This window comes from Triturus cristatus, chromosome 1_1, assembly GCF_964204655.1.
Source record: "Triturus cristatus chromosome 1_1, aTriCri1.1, whole genome shotgun sequence".
Lineage (NCBI taxonomy): Eukaryota > Metazoa > Chordata > Amphibia > Caudata > Salamandridae > Triturus > Triturus cristatus.
The window spans coordinates 725289676-725308300 of NC_140579.1; positions in this window are offsets into that span (position 1 = coordinate 725289676).

Below are 18625 nucleotides of genomic sequence, written 5' to 3' on the forward strand. Positions count from 1 at the left end.
ACCACCACCACGTCCACCACCACCACGTCCACCACCACCACATCCACCACGTCCACCATGTCCACCACCAACATGTCCACCACCACCACATCCCCCACCACCAGGTCCACGTCCATGACCACCATCACATCCACCACCATGTCCACCACCATATCCACCACCACATACACCACCACAACATCCACCACCACCACGTCCACTTCCATGTCCACCACCTCCAACACCACATCCACCTCCTCCACCACCACATCCATTACCACCACATCAACCACCACCACGTCCGCCACCACCACCATGTCCACCACCACCCCGTCCACTGCCACCACGTCCACCACCACATTCACCACCACCACATCCACCACCACCACATCCACCATATTCACCAGCATCATGTCCACATCCACCACCACGTCCACAACCACCACGTCCACAACCACGTTCACCACCTCTACCACCACATTCACCACTATCTCCACCTCTACCTCCACCACCACATCCACCACCACCATGTCATCCACCACCACCACGTCCTCTACCACCACAAGGTCCACCACCACTAAGTCCACCATATCCACCACCATCATGTCCACCACCACCACCACGTCCCCCACTACACCACATCCACCACACCTACCACCACCACATCCACCACCACATCCCCCACCACATCCTCCACCACCTCCACAACCACCACCACATCCACCATGTCCACCACCAATATGTCCACCACCACCAAGTCCACCACCACCAAGTCCACCACCACCAGCTCCACATCCATGACCACCACCACCATGTCCACCACCACCATGTCCACCACATCCATCATCACCACGTCCACCACCACCACGTTCTCCACCACCACGTCCACCGCATCCACCTCCACCACGTCTACCACCACCATGTCCACCACCATATCCACAACCACATCTATCACCACCACATCCACCACCATGACCTCCACCACCACCACATCCTCTACCACCACCACGTCCTCCACCACCACCACATCCACCACCATGTCATCCACCACCACCACATCGTCCACCTCCACCACGTCCACCACATTCACCATCACATGCACCACCACCACCACATCCACCACCACATCCACAACCACCACATCCACCACCACATCCACCATCACATTCACCACCCCCACTACATCCACCACAATGTCCATCATGTCCACCATGTCCACTACCACTATGTCCACCACCCACACGTCCATGACCACCCCACCATGTCCACCACCACCATGTCCACAACATCCTCCACCACCACATCCACCACCACCATGTCTACCACCACCACGTCCACCACCACATCCACTACCACGTCTACCACCACCGCATCCACCTCCATGACCTCCACCACCACCACATCCTCCACCACCACCACATACTCCACCAACACCACGTCCACCACCACATCATCCACCACCACCACATCATCCACCTCCACCACCACATCCACCATCACATCCACCACCACCATGTCCACCACCACGTCCACCACCACATCGTCCACCACCACCACATCATCTACCTCCACCACCACGTCCACCACATCCACCATCACATCCACCACCATGTCCACCACCACATACTCCACCACCACGTCTACCACCACCAAGTCTACCACCACCACCACATCCACCACCTCCACCAACACCACCACATCCAACACCACCACCACCTCCACCACCACCACGTCCTCTACCACCACCAAGTCCACCACCACATCCACCAACACCACCATATCCACCACCACGTCCATGTCCACCACCAATATGTCCACCACCACCACGTCCACCACCACCAGGTCCACATCCATAATCACCACAATGTCTACCACCACCATGTCCACCACATCCACCACCACCACATCCACCACGTCCTCCACCACCACATCCAACACATCCACCACCACCACATCTACCACCACCACATCCACCACCATGACCTCCACCACCACCACTACCTCCATTACCACCACATCCTCCACCACCACCACATCCTCCACCACCACCACATCCTTCACCACGTCGTCCACCACCACCACATCATCCACGTCCACCACATCCACCATCACATCCACCACCATGTCCACCACCACATCCTCCACCACCATCACGTCCACCACCACATCCAGCACGTCCATCTCCACATCCACCACGTCCACCACCACATCCACCACGTCCACCACCACATCCACCATGTCCACCATCACATCCACCACCACAACCACGTCCACCACCACATCCACCACCATGTCTACCACCACCACATCCTCCACCACCATCATGTCTACCAGCACGTCCACCACCATGTCCACCACCACATCCACCACCACCACGTCCACCACCATATACACCACCACCATGTCCACCACCACCACATCCACCACCATGTCCACCACATCCACCATGTCCACCACCACCACATCCACCACCACGTCCGCCACCATGTCCTCCACCACCACCACCATGTCCACAACCATGTCCACAACCATGTCCACCACCATGTCCACAGCCACCACATCCACCAACACATCCACCACCACCACATCCACCACCATGTCCACCACCACCATGTCCACCACCACCACATCCACCACCACCACATCCACCACCACATTGACCACAACATCCACCACCACCACGTCCACCACCACCATGTCCACCACCATGTCCACCACCACCATGTCCACCACCACCACATCCACCACCATGTCTACCACCACCACATCTACCACCACCATGTCCACCACATCCACCACCACGTCCACCACCACATCTACTACCACCATGTCCTCCACCATCATGTCCACCACCACATCCACCAACACCCTGCCCATCACCACATACACCACCTTCATGTCCACCACCATCACATACACCACCACGTCCACCACCACCATGTCCACTACCATGTCCACCACCACCACATCCACCACATCCACCACCATCACATCAACCACCACCATATCCACTACCACCTCATCCTCCACCACCACCATATTCTCCACCACAACGTCCACTACCACCACCACATCCACCACCACATCAACTACCATGTCCACCATGTCCACCACCAACATGTCCACTACCACCACGTCCACCACCACCAGGTCCACGTCCATGACCACCCTCACATCCACCACCACATCCATCACGTCCACCACCATATCTATCACCACATACACCACCACCACCACGTCCACTTCCACATCCACCACCACCACGTCCAACACCACATCCACCTCCACCACCACCACATCCATTACCACCACGTCCACCACCACCACGTCCTCCACCACCACCAAATCCACCACCACCACAAAATCCACCACCACATCCACCACCACCACGTCCACCATATTCACCAGCATCACGTCCACATCCACCACCACATCCACCACCACGTCCACAACCACCACATACACCAGCACGTTCACCACCTCCACCACCATATCCACCACTAGCTCCACCTCAACCTCCAAAACCACATCCACCACCACATCCTCTACCACCACCACATCCACCACCACCAAGTCCACCATATCCACCACCATCACGTCCACCACCACCATCACATCCACCACCACACCACATCCACCACCACCACGCCCACCACCACATCCTACACCACCTCCACAATCACCACCACAACCACCACCATGTGCACCACCACGTCCACCACCACCACGTCCACCTCCACCACATCCTCCATCACCACCACATCATCCATCACCACCACGTCATCCACCACCACCACGTCATCCACCACCACCATGTCCACCACCACCACCATGTCCACCACCACCACCACCACATCCACTATCACGTCCACCACCACGTCATCCATCACCACCACATCTACCACCACATCCACCACCACGTCCTCCACCACCACCACATCGACATCCACCACATTCACCACCTCCACCACATCCACCATGTTGGACTTGGCCCTTCTGGCAAGTTCACCCCTAGAACGTTTTGCAGTATCTTAGCCTTTTTCCTGTGTTGTACTAGTGGTTTTAGACCTCTAGGCACTTTCACACTGTGTCCCAGTGGAAAACGCGTGCGCTCTGTGTATGGTTTGGTGAGACTGACCTGCCCTCCCATAGGAATGCATGGGGGAATGTATATGTCCCTGGTAGTTCCTGATGCGTGGGGAGTGCAGGTGCGAGTCTGGTATGTGCGGACTCGTGTGATGAAATGCTGTACGATGATGTGTGCGGCATCAATGTAGCTAGTGTAGAAGTGCCACTTCTAGACGCTGGCATAAATGTGCAGTGACTGTCTGGCGTGTGATTGACTGGTGAGCCTGGCTCCAGGAGTCAGGATGGGTCTGCCCCAGTGGTGGGTGGAGAGAGCTGCATGTTGATGAGTGGGAGGAGTATACCTGGGACCTGAATAGGGTTGTGCTTTCCCCACACAATGCTGGCTCCGCCCCCTGTGGTGCGACTGATGACCCTGGCCTGTTCTCTGAATAGGGAGAGGGGCTGAGCAAAACGAAGTGCTCAAGAACCAGTTGTATCTGGTTTGCCCCTTCCCTACACCTTGAGACAAAGGATTTGGTGTATAAAAGAGGGGCTGTGACCCCATGAAAATGTTATTGCTCTGACTCGAATCTACCAGGGGCGTGCTGCTGCTGGGGCCCAGGGGAAGGCTTGCCTCCCTGGGCCCTGCCCAGCCCCTGGATACCTGGAAGACTTCTGGGAACTTTTTGCTGCATCCTTCTAGCGCCTGGGAGCACTTTGCCTTGGATTTTGGTCCTGAATATAGCGCCTGGAGAGCGCTTTATTCCCCCAGAGAGAGGAGCTGGGGCTGTGCAGCGTCGTGCTGCGAGCGAGGGAGAGGAAATCCCCAGACTAGGTATTCCCCCATGATGCCGGCCTTGCGGGAGTCCACCCCGCTTATTTTGTCACTTTTGGTGAGCAGGTGCCCACCCTGCGTGTTTGTAGCACGTGATGGCTTGCTGCAGGTTCCCACCCCGCTTCATCTTTATTTAAAACTGTGGGTGCCCAACCCGCACTGTGCCCGCAAAAGAAATCACCGCCGCAGCCCGAGCCGCATTCAAAACCCGAAGCCGAGTCCGCGGCCCGCCTGGTTGTGGGCAGGGCCGTGGGACGGAAGCGGAAGTGCGGCCATTCTCGGGGGAAGCCGTGCCGTGCCTCGCCTCGCCGGGCAGAGAAGAGACTGAGGGCAGGATTCCCTGCGAGGCTCCCGTGACGGAGACGGAGCCCCTCATGCTGCCCCGAGTGAAGCCCCGGTCCCAAGGGAGGGACCGGGTGAAAAGCAAAAGTCCCGGTCCCAGAAGAGGGAGCGGGTGAAGCAGAGTCCCTGCCCAGAGGCCCGGTGAGTGAGGGCTCAAAGGGGGGGCGAGAGAGAGGCACCAGTGCCAGTGCCGACTTCCTGGGCGGCCCTGTCTAGCAGCAGACCGCCCCAATGAAGGGGCCATCATGTTTATTTTAAGAGCCTGCGTGGCTCCCACAAAGGGCACATTATTGTTGAAGCTCAGAGGGGCCCGTGTTGTCCCCAGATTAGCTTTTAGAGCCCTGAGGCTTCAACGAGGAGGGCAATCTTTGTCTTAGAGCGCCAGTGCGCTCCACAGTACTTTGGGGCAAGTTCCTTTGCTATATTGGCGCCCAAATATTTCAGAAGCCCGTGCGCTCCATGGGGACATGTTGTTTCTAGAGCCTAGGTGGCTCCCATGTTGTGACATTGTGTCAAGGACCATTTGAGAGCCATGCCTCATTTTACTCCCACAGCTGCGCAGCACTTAGTGCCAGCTGCAGCGTTTAGGCCCTGTTCTTGTCCCCAGCTGCCCAGCAAGTAGTGGGCAGCTGCTACGTTTAGGTTCTGGTGCGACCTGGACCCTAATGTGATTGAGGTGTTGTTGTGATTCATGCTAATGTGATTGGGTGCTAGGAAATGTACTGTGTATAGCATGTTTTGCGCACCCTGTGTTTTACACCTCTAAATGTGGTCATTTCTGCCTAGGAGGTTGTTTTACCTGTTTAGGTTGGTGTTAGGGAGATTGTACTTCCCTGTGCGATATACGCCCCTAGTGTAGGTATACGTAGGTGGTTAGGTCTAATGCGTTAGAACAATGAGAAATTGCATAATGTGTTTATGCCCCTGTGATGGATGCAGGATAGGTTTTATACCTGTTGCTAGTGTGATGACGCTGAGGTCATTATTGCGCCAGTAGTTACTGGTTGTGCTCTACCGTGCTAATTTGTGTTACAGTTAGTATATGTCCTATATGTACAAATTGGTGATTTGTGCTAATTCTGACAGTGGCCCATGTGGCCCTATCCCGTGTAAATAGTCCCTTGTAAAATTCTGCCCAGTGCCAGTTGGCACAGTGTAAATTGTGTGAATATTATCTAATGTGTTTGGTATAACACAAAGGCTATTTTTATATATAACCTTGTGTGGAGTTTCTTTTGTGGTGGGCCTTGGGTGTTGTTGCTGGGTGCGCGCGCAAACGCTTTACACATTGCCTCCGGGATAAGCCTGACTGCTCGTGCCAAGCTACCAAGGGGGTGAGCAGGGGTTATCTTTGGCGTGTAACTCCCCAGCCCTGACTAGAGTGGTGGTTCCTGCCTGGCTTTGGTGCAAGCCCTAGCCAACCAGAAATCCCATTTCTAACACACCACATCCACCACCACATCCACCACCACCACATCCACCATGTCCACCACCAACATGTCCACCACCACCACATCCACCAGGTCCACGTCCATGACCAACATCATGTCCACCACCACATCCACCACCACCACATCCACCACAACCACCACGTCTACCACCACATACAGACCACCACAACCACATCCACCACCACCACATAAACCACCATGGCCACCATGTCCACCACCAACATGTCCACCACCACCACATCCACCACCACCAAGTCCACGTCCATGACCAACATCATGTCCACCACCACATCCACCACCACCACATTCACCACAATCACCACGTCCACTACCATGTCCACCACCACCATGTCCACCACAACGTCCACCACCTCCAATACCACATCCACCACCTCCACCACCACCTCCACTACCACCACGTCCACCACCACCACATCCACCACAACCACATCCACCACCACCAGGTCCAACATCACCAGGTCCACCACCACTAGGTCCACCATATTCACCACCATCACGTCCACCACCACATCCACCACCACCACCACATCCACCATCACCACGTCCACCACCACCACGTCCACCACCATGTTCACCACCTCCACCACCACCATGTCCTCCATCACCACCACGTCATCTACCACCACCACATCATCCACCACCACCACGTCATCCACCACCACGTCCACCACATCCACCACCACCACGTCCACCACCACGTCCACCACCACCATGTCTACCACCATGTCCACCACCAACATGTCCACCACCACCACATCCACCACCAGCAGGTCCACGTCGATGACCACCATCATGTCCACCACCACATCCACCATGTCCACCACAACCACCACGTCTACCACCACACACAGAACCACCACATCCACTACCATCACATACCACCACGTCCACAACCACCACATCCACTACCATGTCCACCACCAGCATGTCCACCACAATGTCCACCACCTCCAAGACCACATCCACCACCTCTACCACCACATCCACCACCACATACATTACCACCACGTCCACCACCACCACATCCACCACCACCACTTCCACCATCACCAGGTCCAACATCACCAGGTCCAACATATTCAACACCATCACGTCCACCACCACATCCACCACCACGTCCACCATCAAATTCACCACCTCCACTACCACATCCACCACTACCACCATATCCTCCATCACCACCACATCATCCACCACCACCACGTCATCCACCACCACCACGTCATCCACCACATCCACCATCACATCCACCACGTCCACCACCACATCCACCACCACGTCCACCACCACCACATCCACCACCACCACGTCCACCACCACCATGTCCACCACCATCACATCCTCCACCACCATCACATCCACCACCACATCCACCACCGCATCCACCACCACATCCACCACCACATCCACCACCACATCCACCACCACCACCACCTCCACCACCACATACACCACCACCATGTCCACCACATCCACCTCCACCACCACATCTACCACCTTCACCACATCCACTACCACCACATCCACCACCACCCCCACATCCACCACCACATCTACCATGTCCACCACCAATATGTCCACCACGTCCACCACCACCAGGTCCACATCCATGACCACCACCATGTCCACCACAATCATGTCCACCACATCCACCACCACCACGTCCACCGCTACCATGTCCTCTACCACCACATCCACCACCACATCCACCACCACATCTACCACCCCCACATCCACCACCACCACCATGTCTAACACCACCATGTCCACCACCATCACATCCTCCACCACCATCACGTTCACCACCACCAGGTCCAAGTCCATGACCACCATCACATCCACCACCACATCCACCACGTCCACCACCATATCTACCACCACATACACCACCACCACGTCCTCCACCACCACGTCCACTTCCACATCCACCACCACCACGTCCACCACCTTCAACACCATATCCACCTCCTCCACCACCACATCCAATACCACCATGTCCACCACCACCACGTCCTCCACCACCACCACGTCCACCATGTCCACCACCACCACGTCCTCCACCACCACGAAATCCACCACCACATCCACCACCACCACGTCCACCATATTCACCAGCATTGTTGGACTTGGCCCTTATTGCAGGGTCATCCCTAAACTTTTTGCCTTCCTCCGGTATTTTTTCTGACCTGGTGTCGGCTGTTTTATGATTCTGGGCACCTTACCACTGCTGATCAGTGCTAAGGTGCATATGCTCTCCCTATGGGAAAATGTATTATGTGAATTGACTTCCATGTTTGGCTTATTTGGTTTACTATCAGTCCCTAGTAGAGTGCACCAGGGGTGCCAAGGGTGCCAAGGGCTTGTATATCAAATTGCTGCTAGTGGGCTTGCAGCACTGGTTGTGTCACCCACAGAAGCAGCCTGGTAAAATGTGTCTAAGGTCTGCCATTGCGGAACCTGCATGCAGTCTGGTACTGTCAAGCTGACTGGGCAAGTGTCCCCACTTGCCAGTCCCTAAACCTTCCCTTACCTTCATATTAGTCACCCCTATGGTAGGCCCTAGGGCAGGGTGCATTGTAAGGATAAGGAAGGACATGCCCTGAGGTGTGTGGCATGTCCTAATAGTGAATTACAGCCATTTTCGTTTTTCACTATTGTAAGGCTACCTGCTCTCCATAGGCCAGAATGGGCTGCTAGATTATAACACTCTATAATCCTAGCAGGCTCAGGAAGCATGGTAGAAATTCATGTTTAGTATGCCTGAACTCAGAATAATAAAATACATCTTTTATCAAAGGTTATTTTAATATCCTGGGTTTGCAAATGCTACTTTTAGAAAGTTAGCCTTTGCGTGCCTAACCATTTCAGTCCGCCTCTGCTGGGAGGGGTTATCTTCTTTGTGTGTAGCTTGAGTGAAAGGGCTGGGAAATTCCAGGAGACTGGCTGAGGCTACCAGGTGGTGAATAGAAAGATTACACCAGGATGGGTGGGAGGAGTGCACCTTGACTCTGAATAGGGCAGTGCTCTGCCACCACAATGCTGGCTCCACCCCCTGGGGAGCGTCTGATGTCTCTGCCCTGCCTGCTGAAAGAAGAAGCCAGAGTCCCAACAACAAAGTGCTCCTCACTGAAAAGAACTGGACTGGGATTATGCAAAGGCCCCTCTGGCCTGTAAAGACAAAAGAAACTTGGTATAAATGTGGGAGCCCTGCTCCTAAGAAATCAGATCCTGATTGAACCACGAAGAAACTCTGCCTGACTAGAAGGACCTGGAAGAAGCTGAAGGAGAAGTAACTTTCCCTGACCTGGGGGATTGGCCTGCAGTTGGTGCCTTGCTGAGAAAGGAGAGGAAAAGACTGAAAGAGACTTTGCACTTTGTTTTTCAACAATCTGCAAGGGCTTGGAAGAAGAGTTTGCCCCCTGAACTGAGTCCCAGGACCATTGGACTCATCTGCCTTCCAAAATTGTGTTGCCTGGACAATTCTTGCTTGTTTGCCGCTGGATTTGGCCCCAGTACGACTCGTACCCCATCCGCCGCGAAGCCGTGTCTTTGCCGCCCGGCACCGTGTGTCTACGCTGATCCAAAAGCGTTAGTACGCACCGTATCCCTCCCGGCCGCATCGCACCTAACCTTCCCTGCCGATTTGAGTCGTACAGCCCTGGCTGTCGAACCCTGTACGCCAGACCCAAGCTTCGCTGTCCCGCAGGTACGGTCCGTATGCTGCTAACGTACTGCACCGTGCCGTACTCAGAGCCGAGAAGCCGCATCACGCTGATCCTCCCCGTACACTGTACGGCGCCGAGAAGTGTCGCCGCCTAGCCGCACCGAAGGTACGGCTCGAACGCCGAACGCCATGGACCGGGCCATCCGCACGTATCCCTGAAGGTCCCGTACCAACGCCGCGTCCCGACGCCGCGACCCGACCAGCATCTGAATACGCTGCCGAACTACGACCCGGACCCATCAACTTGTCCCGCACTGTCCGTCGCGGACCCCACGAACTTAAGGTACTTTGTTCTGTTCGCACCGCAGCGTGCATGTTACGGACCCCGGAGTCCGCACCGATTGTTTGACTCGTACTTTCCTTGTTTTTAATGCGGACGAGTCGCACACCCAGGTACGAACCGTACAAAGCCTGAAAAGAAGCAGAATTGACTAAAAGAAGCCTATTTGTGTATTTTAAGCCTTTTTACAAGAACATTGAACTTTAAAATAATACTGTGGTCATTTATATTCGTTATTCTGGTCTTTTGCTAAGCCTTATATAAAGAAAACTATTTTTGATACAACCTTGACTGGTGTCCATTTGTGGTGTGTCATTGTATTACTGTATGTGTTCACAAATGCTTAACCTATGACGCCCTGAGAATAGTCTTGACTACTTGCGCCACACTACCTAAAGGGTGAGCAAGGGTTATTTGAAAGGGTAATCCCCTTATCCTGACTTAGAATTGAGAGTCCCTGCTTGTCGCAAGTGCATACCTGTGCCAACTAGAGATTCCCAATTCTAACAAGCATCATGTCCACATCCACCACCACGTCCACAACCACCACATCCACCACCACTTTCACCACCTCCACCACCACATCCACCACTACCTCCACCTCTACCTCCACCACCACATCCACCGCCACCATGTCGTCCACCACCACCACATCGTCTATGTTGGACTTGGCCCTTCTTGCAGGGTCATCCCTAAACTTGTTGCCTTCCTCCTGCATTTTTTCTGACCTGGTGTTGGCTGTTTTATGACTCTGGGCACCTTACCACTGCTGACCAGTGCTAAGGTGCATATGCTCTCCCTATGGTAAAATGTATTATGTGAATTGACTTCCACGTTTGGTTTATTTGGTTTACTATCAGTCCCTAGTAGAGTGCACCAGGGGTGCCAAGGGCTTGTATATCCAAATGCTGCTAGTGGGCTTGCAGCACTGGTTGTGCCACCCACCGAAGCAGCAGGGTAAAATGTGTCTAGGGTCTGCCACTGCAGAACCTGCGCGCGGTCTGGTACCGTCGCGCTGACTGAGCAAGTGTCCCCACTTACCAGTCTCTAAACCTTCCCTTAACTACATGTTAGTCACCCCTCTGGTAGGCCTAAGCGCAGGGTGCATTGTAGGTATAAGGTAGGACATGCCCTGATGTGTGTGGCATGTCTTAGTAGTGAATTACAGCCATTTTCGTTTTTCACTATTGAAGGCTACCTGCTCTCCGTAGGCCAGAATGGGCTGCTGGGATCGCTACACGCTGTGACCCCAGTGGACTCAGAGAGCATGGTAGAAGGTCATGTTTAGTATGCCTGAACTCGGGGTAATAAAGTACATCTTTTAGTAAAGGTTATTTTAATACCCCGGGTTTGCAAATGCTACTTTTAGAAAGTTAGCCTTTGCGTGCCTAACCATCTCAGTCCGCCTCTGCTGTGTGTGTGTGTGTTCTGCCTAGCAACAGTACCGGAGCAGGGCTGGGGGATTCCCGGAGACAGGTTGGCTGCCAGGTGGTGGGTAGAGAGATTACCCCAGGATGGGTGGGAGGAGTGCACCCTGACTCTTGGATAGACCTGTGCTCTGCCACCACAAAGCCGGCGCCGCTCCCTGTGGAGCGGCTGATGTCTCTGCCCTGCTGCTGAAAGGAACAAGCCGAGTCACCACAACAGAGTGCTCCAAAACTGGACTGAGCCAGGCCCAGGCCCCCTGGCGCTAAAGAACAAAAGAATCCCTGTATAAAAGTAGGAGCTTGGCTCCTAAGAAATCAGATCCAGATTGAACCACGAAGGAACTCTGCCTGACTAGAAGGACCTGGAAGAAGCTGAAGGAGGAGTAACTTTCCCTGACCTAAGGGACTGGCCTGCAGTAGGTGCCTTGCTAAGGAAGGAGAGGAAAAAGACTGAAAGAGACTTTTGCACTTTGTTCTTCAACTATCTCCAAGGGCTTGGAAGAAGAGCTTGCCCCCTGAACTGAACCCCAGGACCAGTGGGTTCACCGTGTCTCCGCTCGTCTGAGAATTCGAGCCGTGTGCTTTCTCCCGCCGGAGTGCCCTGCGCACCTTCGCATCCCTCCTAGGGCCGTGACACCCAGAAGCCTGGCCGCCTCCACTCGCCGAGAGCCCCGCTCTACCTGAGTCGCTCTGGACCCACGAGTCTGGCCGTCCCGCTTCCCTGTCACCTGCCTGCTACTGGAGCGCGCTTGGTGCCCTTTCGCCCTCCCGCCGGATTTCTAGTGGGGAAGTGAAATCCAGCCTCGGACGGCCGCCCGTACGTCGTAACGTATCCGGCCGCCCCGCTTCACCTCCCAGCCTGAGTCTGACCGTGCCGCCCTCCGCAGTGACCTCCCGCACAGTCCGTGTCGGAGGCCCTGGGCCGCACCTGTCTACCGAAAGCCGCCCGCTGAATTCTTGATCCGGAAGACCCACGAGGTGCAGAACCTGCATCTCTCCTGAAGACTCGTCCAAGCACACCGCACGTTCCCAGGTACAGTGAACTCTCTATCGGACTCGGGGTCCGCAACGTTCTGATTTCCCCGTATCACGGTACCCTGGGTGCACTGCGCATCATCGTGACTGGACCGACTCAACCGAGCCCTGTGAAGCGCTCGTGATCGAATAAGTTACCAAAGACAAGAACAGTGCCTAATTATCATCTTGTGGCTTCCATTTCGCAACCGTTATTGATGGTCTTGTACATGCCTGCGTAACAAAGAATCTTTTATATAAAGCATCCGTATTTTTGATACAACTTACGCCTGGTGTCCGTTTGTGGGGGATCATTGTGGTTTACTGTGTGTGATCATAAATGCTTAACTGACTAGCGCCCTGAAGTTTAGCCCTGACTGCTCGCGCCACACTACCTATAGGGTGAGCAGGGGTTGTTCTGAGGGGGTAACTCTCTCGCCCTGAATAGAAGAAGGGACCACTGCTTGTCACAAGTACCTACCTGTGCCAACTAGGGGTTCCCCATTCTAACATTGGTGGCAGCGGTGGGATTTCGAATTTGCATTTATGATTTACATACAGTGAATTATTGATCACCACGTAGAGCAGACCCATAACGCAGCCACAGATTGATTGACAGTTGTTGCTAAAGAAGAATCTCCACCTTACGAAACCATGCCTAGCTCAGTCAGTGGAGGCGGAGCGTCCTCTATATTCTCTGGAGTTGATGGCATAGATTGGGAGGAGAGGGCACTGCTGAAGTGCACAAAGAAAGTCTTGAAAGGATACCTCTCCAAGTACAGAATTAAACAAGCTGGATTAACAAACAAGGATCAGTACATAAAGGCGCTGAGAACCTGGCACGAATCAAAGTTCCCAGAGAATGCACGGGAGGTGATACCCCCAGAAGTTGCTTCTAAGCCTGGCAGAGGCCTGTCGCCAGAGGAGATGGCCAGCCAGAAGGGCTGCGTCACCAGTAAAGGACCATGGTGACATCACTTCTGTCCTGGGGGATCTTCAGGCACTGTCAGATGGACAGGGGTCAGGAGATCAGCGCCAGACAGACTGTCACACGACACATGAGTTATGTGTCACCCTCAGGGGGGGCATGCGTGCTCCCCGGGAAGTCCTGGCGCGCCAGGCAAGCGTTCAACCGCATGGGTTGGTCCCAGGGTTGGGAAGCCAGGTTCAGGTGTTATCTGACCTGGAGGGTGGGACAACTGTAATCAGTGTCCTGACCCAGGTTGCTTCTAGGGGTACCACTCCAGTTGGGAGTGTGCAGTACTCTGGAAGGGGGTGCAGAGGGAGGGAGTCCTCGCCTCCGACCCCGGCTCAACTGAAGGGTTTAGACCCTAGGTTGGAGGGCCAGGTTCAGGGTGTCCCCCCTGACCTGGACGCCCAGTTGCAGGATAGAACCCCTGAACTGGTGGGTGAATTGCGCAAGACACCTGCCACAGGTGCCCTGGCAATTCTGGAAGGGGGTACCACTCCAGGTGGGAGGGTACAGAGCCCCAAGAGGGAGGACCGGATGTGGGAGAGGCCACCCCAGTCTTTAGTCCAGCCACCGGGTACAGTCCTGGGGCTGGTGGGCCAGTGCCAGGATATCATACCTGACCTGACAAGGGGGAGAATGGACAAAGGGTGCCAAGCACCTGGGGCTACTGCCCCCCGCTCCCTGGCGCCACAGAGGTTTGAGAGCCCTGAGAGGCATACGGCCTGGGTCTCATCCCTGACTACTGTCAGTGGCCACTGTAGCATTTTTCTGTCTGTCTGTTGGGACACACCTGTGGGCCAGTTAAGGTTAGGTGTTGCACAGGTGGTGTCCACAGGTGAGGAGAAGGGTTCCCCATGGATTGGCTTGGTGGGCCCTGAGAGTATGGACAGAGGGATTCCAATAGGTTCAGATTGGCGTCGAACTGGAGTCTGCCCCTGCAGTTGCGGGCCAGGTCCTTGTTCTATCGCCCCAAGCAGGGAAGACCATCACGGTGGTGATTGGTCTACCCTGCGTTTTGGCTGGAAGGGGGTTGTGTTGGACTTGGCCCTTCTTGCAGGGTCATCCCTAAACTTGTTGCCTTCCTCCTGCATTTTTAGGTCGAGGACTACCGGTCTGCCGAAGGCAGAACCGGAAGTCGAGATTTAATGTTTCCTAGAGTGGCTATTTAGCCCGCCTCTCTTTTTGCTTCTCCTCCATTGGCTGGCTTCCTAAACGGAGGGCCGCCGTTGGAGGAGAGAGCCGTCCCTCCAAATAGGCTCCGTCTTTTTCAGATTCGGGGGCGTGTTTTTGCTGTTCTTTCCACTTTTTAGCCACGCCCTCTTTAGAACAGCAGGAACACGCCCTCGAATCCGAAAAAGTTTGTAAGCTTCTATCCGCCATTTTTTAGGTATCGTCTGGCCGTGAGGATCTTCTTGCTGTTGTGCGTACATTTCAGCTAGCGCGTCGATCTTCTGGCCGCCAAAAAACTTCCTGAATGCGCCCACAGCCCGACCTCAACCCGCAGCGCTTTATCTGCCACATAGAGTGCAATGTATCTGTGAGTCTTTACCTGTAAAACACAGTAAGGGTTTTCTCCGAATTTGCACTTCTCTCTATGGCGCGGCTTCACCAACCCCCTTCCAGCATTAACAGACCGGACTCGTACTCTGACGCACTATTTTTTTGTTTACATATCAGCTAATGCATCGATCTTCCGGCCGCAGAAAAACTTCCTGAACGCGCCCACAGCCCGACCTCAACCCGCAGCGCTTTATCTGCCACAGAGAGTGCAATGTAGCTGTGAGTCTTTACCTGTAAAACACAGTAAGGGTTTGCTCCGAATTTGCACCTCTCTCTATGGCGCGGCTTCACCAACCCCCTTCCAGCATTAACAGACCGGACTTGTACTCTGACGCACTTTTTTTTGTTTACATTTCAGCTAACGCATCGATCTTCCGGCCGCAGAAAAACTTCCTGAACGCGCCCACAGCCCGACCTCAACCCGCAGCGCTTTATCTGCCACAGAGAGTGCAATGTATCTGTGAGTCTTTACCTGTAAAACACAGTAAGGGTTTTCTCCGAATTTGCACTTCTCTCTATGGCGCGGCTTCACCAACCCCCTTCCAGCATTAACAGACCGGACTCGTACTCTGACGCACTATTTTTTTGTTTACATATCAGCTAATGCATCGATCTTCCGGCCGCAGAAAAACTTCCTGAACGCGCCCACAGCCCGACCTCAACCCGCAGCGCTTTATCTGCCACAGAGAGTGCAATGTAGCTGTGAGTCTTTACCTGTAAAACACAGTAAGGGTTTGCTCCGAATTTGCACCTCTCTCTATGGCGCGGCTTCACCAACCCCCTTCCAGCATTAACAGACCGGACTTGTACTCTGACGCACTTTTTTTTGTTTACATTTCAGCTAACGCATCGATCTTCCGGCCGCAGAAAAACTTCCTGAACGCGCCCACAGCCCGACCTCAACCCGCAGCGCTTTATCTGCCACAGAGAGTGCAATGTAGCTGTGAGTCTTTACCTGTAAAACACAGTAAGAGTTTGCTCCAAATTTGCACCTCTCTATGGCGCGGCTTCACCAACCCCCTTCCAGCATTAACAGACCGGACTGGTACTCTGACGCACTTTTTTTTGTTTTACATTTCAGCTAACGCATCGATCTTCTGGCCGCCGAAAAACTTCCTGAATGCGCCCACAGCCCGACCTCAACCCGCAGCGCTTTATCTGCCACAGAGAGTGCAATGTATTTGTGAGTCTTTACCTGTGAAACACAGTAAGGGTTTGCTCCGAATTTGCACCCCTCTATGGCGCAGCTTCACCAACCCCCTTCCAGCATTAACAGACCGGGCATGTAATAGGAGCTTGCACAGCGCCTGGAGGACGAGCGCACAGGTCAGCAGCACATTAAGTAGGTGCACGAGACTCTGGGCCGGTCAGTGCGAGAGTGGCATTAAACACTGCCAGCTCGGGATGCCAGGCTTGTAAGTCGACAGGGGCCGGTTTGTTCAGCCAGCACACGGCACCCCAGGAGCTATGGGCACGATTTGCTCCGAATTAAACGACTGGACAGGTGCACCTGAAGTAATAATTTACACGGAGAGGATGTTGCATAATGGCCAGAGTGGTCCAGCTCGAAGCTGGGGAACCAGATTCGAGTCTCGGCAGGGACACAACATCCTGTGATTCTGGGCAAAGCACTTAATCTCCCCGTTCCTAATAAAATTATGTGGCTCGACTGTTGTGCCACTGGCTGTATTACATCCTGTTAGGAGCATAAAGCGGAGGGTAACACAGCGAGAGGTGCAGGGCGCGATGTACCGCGAGCTTCCCAGACTGCCTCTGCCAATACACCTTAATCCCAACCAGCAACCCCGTGCCCCCCCCCCACTGAGTGCTTCAAGTATGTGAAAAGTGGAGGGATCTATCAGTGGATTAAGGAGTGGGTGTAGCCTACGGAGGTCTTCTTGTGAAGTAGAGGTCCCGGCTTAGTACTGAGGGCCAGCTAGTCTCCTGTGCTTCATAAGTACGTCAACTAAATCATTCTGAATACAGAGAACATAAAAAAGTCCTTTTTCCCCCTGCTCGAGAAGCTAATAGTGGTTGCCCCAAAATTAAGAGGCCTTTTCAAGGTATGGGTGAATAAAGAGAAGAAGTACTATTACCAGCAGGTAAGGTTAGTGCCAACTTTCCAAATTGGTCGACAAACGGTAGTAGTAAACACATTTCTTGAATCAAAATTAAACCTCTCTTTCGCTCTGAAACGCTCACCTCCTCTCTATTGTCCGACCAGTCTGACGTAATTGACCTCTGGAGCCATAGCCTGCTCGATCTCATTCCTCACGCTTCTGCCTGAGCTCATCTCATGCCCAGAGGGGTAGGAACATTCTCCCAGTGCAGAACCTGAATGGCAGGTTCTAAAAGAACTAGTCCTCATTATCTTCATCGTCCTGCCTACTATCTCAAATTCTTTATTTTCTTCCATACTTTAAACAACTCCCTCCCCTCCCCACACCACTCTTACTCGTGCTTTCTGTACTGCATGTATGTTTGTGTAGTAGTGGTTTGTGTTTGCCTGCTTTTAAAACCCAATAAGAGACACCGCACACATGTTCACGGAAAGTTAGAGAAGTGAAGGAGCCAAGTGTTGAGATGTTGTGTCGACTCGATGACCTGTTGGTAATCTTCCAGCCCCTTCTCTCTTTTTTTGGTAGTTCTTTGAAGATGTCATGGAGATGCAATAACTTTTCATGCATGGATTTGGTTACCATTTTAAACTCCCATCTCGTTCTTTTTGTCAAACTACCAAGGCCTTACCTTGCGTTGCGCAGGTTTTAGCTCCCACTCTTAGACCCACTGCAAATGACATATGTCCCGGTGTAGTGCAAACAAATTAAAGTGAATCAAAAGAGCCGATTTTGGTGGAACAAGGGCCGTCACAATTGAGGCAAGACCAGGGCACGAGTCAGGGTTAAACGCAGGTACACGGCGTCCACTCTATATTGCACTGTGTGAATGTA